Below are 8,512 nucleotides of genomic sequence, written 5' to 3'. Positions count from 1 at the left end.
TCAATAATTACTGGTTTTATTTATGAATTTTATTTCATTAATTGTTGCATCTGACTCTTAGCCTAGCTTCGCAGCTAATCAGTGTAGTTAGCATATGCACGGCTAAATGTTTAGCTTAAGGTTAGCATCTCTCATGCACTTACAGAAAAAATATGGGTTAAATGGTGTATTACTGATCATCTATTGTGAAGTTTCGGCTTTTAAAATATTCTGGATATTGTTGCTGTCTTTACAATAAACCTACATTTAAGCATTATTTGGTACCAGACCAGTCTTTTATCATTGTCTTTGTTTTTGGACCAGTTTAAAACTAATGTGCCTGAAGACCAGTCCTTTTCTGAAGCTGGCAGTTTAGTCACCTCAGATAAGAGACATCCTAAAATCCTGACAATTTCCTTTCCTCTTGTATGTGTTGTCTTGCTTTGTTTGAATTAATAATAAATTAGAAGGTGATGAGAAAACACAAATTAACATGGACAATTGCTATGGAGTATTTTGTCATCTAATATGTAGGGAAATGATTTATCTCTGGAAGGAACCAGTTTTGTCAAGTCAGAGAGGAACACAGCAGAAAATGGGGTTGTAATAAGTTGCACTGGAACATCGAACTTAAAAAAAACTTTGGAATGATAAAACATAAGCAGAGAGGGAATTTCATCCACTTGGCAAGAACGTTCGTCAGCCTGTCGGTTGCAGACTTGCTCATGTGTGTAGTTTGGCAAAGAGCTGTGCTGTAGGTCACTAAACTGCTAACATATTAGCCACTAACGTTAGCTGTGGCTGCACTTGCGACTGGGTGCTTTGCGTTGATGTGGTAGACTAAACTTGAACTGCATCGGTGGAAACTGCGTCATACAAGGAAGGCATAGCTCTTGTAGATAAATTTATTCATATATTTGCTTGAACTGTAGATTAATCCATACATATATATTTGCTTAAACTGTGGTCAAATTTATCCATATATTTACTTAAAATAGAGTGCAGGAAATACAAGGCAGTGAAGCACAGACCAGATTGTATAAGAGTGGACACAGGTGAAAAGGTCACAACAGGGAATAGCAGGAGTGTAGCTCATGGCTAGCATCACTCCCTCAAGCTAATTAATTCAGAAAAGAGTCCTGCGGCAACTCTGGACCCTATCCCAGCAGCCTTCAGGCGAGAGGTGGGGTTCACCCTGGACAGGTCACCAGTCCATGGCAGGACCAACACATAGAGACGAACAACCATTCACACTCACAGTTACACCTACAGTCAATTTAGAGTATCAATCAGCCTCGTCCCCTCTTGATGTCTTTGGACTGTGGGAGGAAGCTGGAGTACCAGAGAGAACCCACACAGAAAGATCCCGTGCTGGAGCCTGGACTCAAACTCTGAACCTTCTTGCTGTGAGGTGACAGTGCTGACCACTGTACCACTGCACCGCCCCCAAATAATATAAAACTCTCCAAAATAAATTAATTGTTGCACTGAAAGGTAAGAAAAGTATGAATAAATGGAAGCTATGAAAGAGAATTTCCCCTGGCACCAAGACTGTAGTCACACCTGTGCACACACTGCAGGGAACATCTGCTTCTCTTGTTAGGAGGTGGTTTGGATGCTCTTTTCAAATATACAAAAAAATAAGTTTGTATGCAATGCATGCTTTTAAAGGGAATTAGATTGGCTCTTTTGTTGCTGGCTGAGTGGAACGGCTGGCACACCTTTCATCCGTGCCACAGGTGCACCTCTCATGCAGCGGCATCTGGTCACAGAGTCACTTTGAGTCATGCTCAAGTGTCTCTGAAATTATATTTGCATCTTTATTTGTGAAAATAAGAGATGTGTGTTTGGGCATTAATCCTCCGACACTCATCCTCTCAGTCAACATACAGGTTCTGCCACCCCACAACTCAGGGGCAGAGGGCACCGCTCTTCAGGGAGTATCTAGTGCAGGGGTCACCAACATGGTGCCCGCGGGCATCAGGTCGGCCGCAAGGACCACATGAGTCGCCCGTGGGCCTGTTCTAAAAATAGTTCACCATAGCACCACTCACTAGTGAGCTGCATCTAATTTTTTTGTTTCTATTTTTAATCACACTTGCATTGGTGTGACTTTGAAAATGACAATAGGCCTGTCCCAGATTTATCTATTAATAAAATGGGTTTTTATATATAGAGTAAAAAAAACAAATATATATATATATATATATATATATATATATATATATATATGTGTGTGTGTGTGTGTGTGTATGTATATATATATGTGTGTATATGTATATACAATATATATATATATGTGTGTGTGTGTGTGTGTGTCAAACTGGTAGCCCTTCACATTAATTGGTACCCAAGAAGTAGCTCTCAGCTTTAAAAAGGTTGGTGACTCCTGATCTCGTGGAATCAAAGTCAAAAGTAGAAATGAATAGTTGTTGCTATTATTCTTGTTGTTTTGAATCAGTGAGAAGTACACATACAAGCTAAGCCATACAGATTGTGGCAAAAAATATGAAGCTGAATCTTTGATCCAGGTCTCTTTGTAGCCTCTTCTGTATGATTCAAAGATGGAGGCTCACTAGTTTTTGCAAGTCTGATGAAGAGCACCTTTGTTCAAAACATCCCTGTGTAATAAAACCCTTCAATGGGAGCTCTCTTTTATGGTCATTTCTAACCATTACTAGGAGCTAATTAAGTGATGTAATCCGGGGAATGGGAACCACAAAGGCTTCCGGTGTAATTGTCACCTGTCATTTCCTCACTGGCCCAGATCTTCCTTTCCTGTTTTGTACTGTAGCCAATGTTTAAATCCACCCATTCTCTTCACCGCTGCTGCCATTAGTGCACCCTGGACAGGTTATCACAGCTCTGACCTAATTTGCATAGTTTGGTCGAACAGAAAAGTCAAAGTTTTCTGTATTCCTTTTGGTTTTAGCTCGTTTGAGGATAAACGGTAAAGATCAGAGAAAATCAAAGAAGATCAAAGAAGTCTTTTAATTAGTGCTCTGTAAATTGTTCCACTTCAATAATATTACTTTATTATGGACATATGACAATAGCCTTCTGAAACTCAGCGTCTTAGAGCCTTAGTACAAAAAATACAAAAATCTGTTTCCAACATTCCGAACACTCCCTGATTGCAGCTCCCTGAGAAAATTTTCACACTCACGGGGGACCAAGACAAACACAAGGAAGAAGGATTTAGAGGGAAAGAATTAATGTAATGAGAGTGGGGAGTTAATGGACAGAAAGTGGATTTTAAATGGATGGGTGAAGGTGGAGTAAAACATTTCTTTGGTGCATTTAGAAGTTATGAAAGAAAGAATGGATGAAAGAAGAGTGGCCATAAACCTTCTTAATACGCCGTGAAGTGTGTTTGAATGTGTTTCTCCTCACATAAATGACTCAGAGGACACATTATTCATTCATGCAAATTTTGCACCAAAAAACATCCTCCTGCATGACCTGATTTGGACTTTTTATAGTTTCTGTAATTAAAACTTAAAACCAAGACTCTTCTAATGATGAGAATGGGTGAGTCACAAACTGAAATTTAACATCTTGTATCATTACCCATATTAGTGGACTTAACTTGGTTTTCCTAATTATGAAAAGATTCCATTATACATATAGCCAACCTGTGAACATTCCCTTACAGCATGCAAATGGCTCCAATAAAAAAGAAGAACGGCGCACACAGAAAACTTGCTCGTTTAAAAATGTTCTTGTGGAGTCAGTTAATAAAAATATATGCAGCCATTATCACATGAAGCTCCTCAAACTGTGTTTTTAACGGTCTCTAATTGTAATAATGGCAACCCCTCCTGAGGCTCTGTTGCCAGATTACTGGTTTTGTTTACAGAGTGTTTACAAAGAGAATCATTTATTTTTTGCCTTTTATGAAGCTTGAAATTATTGTCTTTTTTTTTTTAAGCTGGCATTTAAAAGTCTGCACCCCATCAGCTGATTCTAAAGACTGCAGACACGTTTGTTTAAGCTCAAGAGGAATATTTGACTTCTGATTTGGTCCGACCATGTGCAAAACCAGGGGAGTTTGTTTTTAGCTCAAATTGTGGATTGTTGAGTTTATGGCTAGAGAACGACAATGTGGATTTTATGGGATGTTATGCTAGAGTTTGTAAACTGAGGATTTTGGGCAGGGTGGCATGGAGGTGCAGTGGTCAGCACTGTGGCCTCACAGCAAGAAGGTTTCAGATTCGAGTCCCGGCTCCATCACAGGATCTTTCTGTGTGGAGTCTGCATGTTCTCCCTGTTCCTGTGTGGGTTCTCTCTGGTACTCCAGCTTCCTCCCACAGTCCAAAGACATCAAGAGGGGACAAGGCTGATTGATACTCTAAATTGACCGTAGGTGTGACTGTGAGTGTGAATGGTTGTCTGTCTCTATGTGTTGGCTCTGTGATGAACTGGTGACCTGTCCAGGGTGAACCTGAAGGCTGCTGGGATAGACTCCAGACCCCCCCCCCCCCGACCATTAACAGGATAAGCTGAAGAAAATTAGTTTCCGTTAACTTCAAATGAAATCTTTGCATGATAAATTTACGTATTTTGGAGCACTTGAAAGTCAAGTTACACTTTTTTCTGGGTGAAGTATTGATTTAACATTTTTGAAAGCTGGCAGGAATCAGAGTGTCAAGAGGTTAATTACCCAGTAACAACACAGTAGCCAACATATCAACTCCATTGTCCAACATCCTTAATGACTGATAACTCCGAAGCTTAAAAAGCCCTCTACTCTACTGGTCAATAGCATCTTTGTGAAAAATGGGAGCTTCAGTGTTTTCAAATCATTGAAATAAATCCAAGGCACATCATAACTTCCAATTGTTCACTGAAAAATACCACCTAACGCAACCATGCCTCCTTCCAGCTGAGGAAACACTTGGAAGCAGTGATGCATGCATTCATTTTAGCTCGGTTAGATTAATGCTTTGCGCTTTCTTTTCATGTCTCACACAAGATCACAGCAAACTGTCTCAAAACACTGCAGCCGGACTCAGAACCAGATCCAGCAACAGAGAACCTATCTCGCCGATTTCAGAAAGCGAAGCAAAGCCAAGAAAGTTCATTTTAGAGTGGATTTTAAACTTTTAATGAATTAATTTTAAAGCTCGACGGGGAGTTAACTCCAGAATTTACAGCTCCTGATCCTCCTGATCCTTTAATTGTATTGAATGTGTTTTATTATCTCGGCCATTTTATGTGGTTTCTTGAGTGTTTGCTTAGTACGTAATTCTATTAACAGCAAGGCTGTTTCGAGCTTGATTTTGAAAAGTCATTTATAAAGTTTCTTATTATTATTACTATTAGTGATGCCAAAATACTGTAGCCCTTTTCATGCACATACGAGATTTGATCAGTGTACACAGAAGCAGGAGTTATTAATAATACCTACACAGACGCAGGAAACAGATGCAGCGTCAGATGTGTAAAAAAAAGAAAAAAAAAGCAGTCCTAAATGTAGACCACATGATCAGATGAGCAAGACAGCAGCAGCTGATATTTGCCTGTGTCTGAAGTGCAAAACAGGCTTCTGTACATTCAGATACTTGAGGGCAAGCAAATGACTACAATATCTGAGTGCAAATGTCATCCTGTTCCCCGGAGAGCGAGAGACGGAGTCTTATGCACAATGGTGTGATAAAAGAACAGAAACAGGTTGGGGTATAGTCCAGGAAAAAGGAAGGGGAGGTGGATAAAAGAAGGAAGGAGGGAAGACAGGCAGGGTTAGAGAAAGCGGGGGGGGGGGGGGGGGGTTGTAAAGGTGTCTACCAAAGCCTTCTTTGTGACATTTCCCACCAGGTAAATAACGAGGATGTGGCAAAATAGCAGCCGGGAAGTGAGTCAGATAAAGCAGGTTTGGCTCTTATTCAGAGAGCTTTACATCGCTGAAGTCTCTCTGGAACTAAAGGGAGTCGGATACAAATGGAGCAGAAGGCATGACATCCTCCAGATCAAGCAGGAAAAGAAACAGCTTGGGCTCACACTAACAACAGTTTCAGATGCATTCATAATAGTAATAAAAAAAATGAGAAACTTCTTGAATTGCATCTGTCTTATAACACAGTGACAACTCTGGCTGTTGTATTGGGTCATTTGACAAAAAAATAGGTCACCCGGGCCAGAAAAGGACCGCTGGCATGCAGCAGAAGAAGCTAGCGGCCATTTGTGTCAAGCAGGGCCTGGACGGCTGCAGAGGCCATGGTTATATACAAGGAACTACATGTTTTTGGTGTTTAGAAAAGATATTCAACTTTTGCCAAAAATGCTTGCAACTTTTTTTTTTTCCCCAAGAAGGCCAGCAGAATTAGTGACTTATTTTTTTCTGGATTATTTATAAACTCAACATTGTCCATCTCCATTTTGGGTTTTTTTGTCTGATGATCTCCATTAGTCCAGGACAGGTTTTCTTATAGATTACCGCATGAAGGTGGATGAACACAAGTAAAAGACTCAGCTGTATTTTTGCCATTTTCCCACCCAACCGGTGCGGTGTAGCTTCTTGAACAAGGAACATTCTAGGTTTAAAATAGGTTCCGTTCACCAAACCTGCCTGCATCGCTAGTTTTGAGCTGAACCAATGGAGGCCTTTCATTACAGACTGGATTTTTTTTTTTGTGGTAATTCTTGGCTGTTGATAATAGAGACTTAATTTAAAATGTTGGCAGTTCATTTTGATGATACTTGTACATGTATATTGCATTCTATCTTATTACAAGATGTTTAAAGTAAAAATCGGCTTTAAAAGACATACCTTTTTGGCAGCAGTAAAGTTTGATGAATAAGGTGGATCAAAGTCTGTCCTTCCTTCCACAAGCATGTCAAAAACAGAAACGCACATTGTACAGCAAACACTCGTGCTCATTATGAGAAGACTGACCACAAAAAAGAAAGGTTGTGTGAAAAGAAATGTCCTCTCGCCTTTCCCATGTCGAAAATGAAGGCCCCCTGACAGCAAATTTGCCCCAATTGGCATTGTGCATGCGCGGTCTAACGAGTCTTACTTCCTGTTGTTTTCTTTTTTCTTTTAACGAATGAACGCAAACATACCAAACAAAGCTGTTTAGCCAGGGGTGCAACAACGTAGGAACGTAAAACGAAGAGATCGTAACTTAAGACAAATAATCAGAAAAAAAAGAGAGATGAAAAATATCAAACACATAAAAAAAACTTTTCCAAAATAAAGTTCTTTTTGAGGCTTTTGGGTTTCTAAGTCCATTGATTGCTGTGCTGATGAAGTTCCTTTAAAAAAAACTGTCAAGTGTGGTTTGCGGTCGGACCATTTCCTCTTATGAACATGAAATTTACCCAAAATTAAAACAAGTTGTAGGAATCAAGTGAAGTCCTTTTTGACTTGGTTGTCTTCAAAATAAAGAAAAATGTCCTTTTCTTGCAGATGTTAAGACTGTCCTGTTTTCCTTTTAATAAAATTCTCCGTGCTGGCCCTGAATATTCGACGATACAAGCAGTGATAAAATAAATGTTTGATGGATTCTTCACACCAGCCACAGAAATTACAAGGGTATTAGTTTCAATTTTAAATCTCTCTAATGTTTTTTTAGCTGGATACATTCTACGTGTAGTTTTGAAAGATACTTTCAACAAAATGTATCCCCGATCAGCCACACTTCTAATCTGCATCTCTGTAAAGAAAATTCCAATATATTTTTGCAGAAGGAACAGATTCATTTATCAAAAGATTTCTAATAAATTTGTTTGAACATTTTTTTTGGGAACATCAATGTTTCCCCAAAAAATATTGCATCCTGGAGCTGTCACATAAATTTCAGGTCTAGAACCAAAAAGGAGCTGCAAAACATTCCTAGGTTCAACTATTGGGTCAAAATTTGAGGTGTTACGGGGTTTTACATTTGTATTAATGATAACACCCAAATATGTGAGTGTATCCTTCACAGGAATACCATTTATTTCTGAGATGTTGCATTCCTTCAGTGCTAATATCAGCGATTTATTTAAATTGATTTTTAGGCCGGGCTGCACGGTGGTGCAGTGGTCAGCACTGTGGCCTCACAGCAAGAAGGTTCCGGGTTCGAGTCCTGGCTCGGGCATGGGATCTTTCTGTGTGGAGTCTCCCTGTTCTTGTGTGGGTTCTCTCTGGTGCTCCGGCTTCCTCCCACAGTCCAAAGATGTCAATTTGGGGATGAGGCTGATTGATACTCTAAATTGACCGTAGGTGTGAATGGTTATTCGTCTCTGTATGTTGGCCCTGCGATGGACTGGCGACCTCTCCAGGGTGAACCCTGCCTCTCGCCTGTAGATGCTGGGATAGGCTCCAGCCCCCCCGCGACCCTTACTAGTAAGGAATAAGCGGAAGACGACGATGGACGGTGGATTTTTAGGCCAAATACTCTCTGTTGTTTTCTTCCCGCCAATTTACTCGTTCACACTCCAGTCCAGTAGGTGGCAGTGAAGCGTCTGTAGGTTTAACGATAGCCAGCAATCAATGAAACAAGAAGGGAGGAAGTAACCCAATGTGTGACGTCACGGTTGCTACGCG

Source organism: Aulostomus chinensis, chromosome 21 (genome assembly GCF_037954235.1).
Source record: "Aulostomus chinensis isolate RoL2024-O1b breed Wild chromosome 21, RoL_Achi_v1.0, whole genome shotgun sequence".
Classification (NCBI taxonomy): domain Eukaryota; kingdom Metazoa; phylum Chordata; class Actinopteri; order Syngnathiformes; family Aulostomidae; genus Aulostomus; species Aulostomus chinensis.
The sequence above is the reverse complement of the archived record's forward strand: the minus strand, read 5'-3'. Positions refer to the sequence as shown.